Below are 1,008 nucleotides of genomic sequence, written 5' to 3' on the forward strand. Positions count from 1 at the left end.
CAGTAACTTTCTTGCTCAGCTGACCCACTTGTCCTTCCAAATTTCTGATGGAGGACCTTGTTTCATTCATGAAACTTTGAGTGGTCTTTATTAGATCAGAGACCATTGTTGCTAAGTCAGAAGTATTCTGCTTAGAACTCTCTGTCTGTTGCTGAGAAGATGATGGAAAAGGCTTGCCATTGCTAAACCTGTTTCTTCCACCATTATTGTTTATTGAACCTTGTTGAGGTCTCTCTTGAGTCTTCCATGAGAAATTGGGGTGATTTCTCCATGAAGAATTGTAGGTGTTTCCATAGGGTTCTCCTAGGTAATTCACCTCTTCCATTGAAGGGTTCTCAGGATCATAGGCTTCTTCCTCAGATGAAGCTTCCTTAGTACTGCTTGGTGCATTTTGCATTCCAGACAGACTTTGGGAATCAAGTTGACTTGTTGAGTCAATCTTGTTCTGAGCCAATATGGCATTCAGAGTGTCAATCTCAAGAACTCCTTTCTTCTGCTAGTCCCATTGTTCACAGGATTTCTTCAGAAGTGTAGAATTGGTTATTTGCAACCATTTCAATCAATTCTTGAGCTTCTGCAGGCGTCTTCTTCAGATGAAGAGATCCTCCAGCAGAGCTATCCAAAGACATCTTGGATAGTTCAGAGAGACCATCATAGAAAATACCTATGATGCTCCATTCAGAAAGCATGTTGAAGGACATCTTCTGATTAATTGTTTGTATCTTTCCCAAGCTTCATAGAGGGATTCTCCATCCTTCTGTCTGAAGGTTGGACTTCCACTCTAAGCTTACTCCATCTTTGTGGTGGAAAGAACTTTGCCAAGAAGGCATGACTAGCTTTTCCCAAGAGTCCAGGCTTTCTTTAGGTTGAATCCAACCATATTCTAGCTCTGTCTCTTACAGCAAAAGGGAATAGCATCAGTCTATAGACCTCAGGGTTAACCCCATTAGTCTTGACTGTGTCACAGATTTGCAAGAATTCAGCTAAAAACTGATGAGGATCTTCCAT

At 41.3% G+C, this 1,008-nt stretch overlaps 1 non-coding gene across 1 annotated transcript; it reads left to right on the forward strand.

Moving 5' to 3' along the window:
* Positions 1 to 683: 683 nt before the first annotated feature.
* On the forward strand, positions 684 to 789 carry LOC130971715 (small nucleolar RNA R71). Its single transcript, XR_009082928.1, has one exon. It is a non-coding gene; the product is annotated as a small nucleolar RNA R71 (small nucleolar RNA).
* The last annotated feature ends 219 nt before the right edge of the window (positions 790 to 1,008 follow it).

The sequence above is a fragment of the Arachis stenosperma genome, chromosome 3 (genome assembly GCF_014773155.1).
Source record: "Arachis stenosperma cultivar V10309 chromosome 3, arast.V10309.gnm1.PFL2, whole genome shotgun sequence".
Classification (NCBI taxonomy): Eukaryota; Viridiplantae; Streptophyta; class Magnoliopsida; order Fabales; family Fabaceae; genus Arachis; species Arachis stenosperma.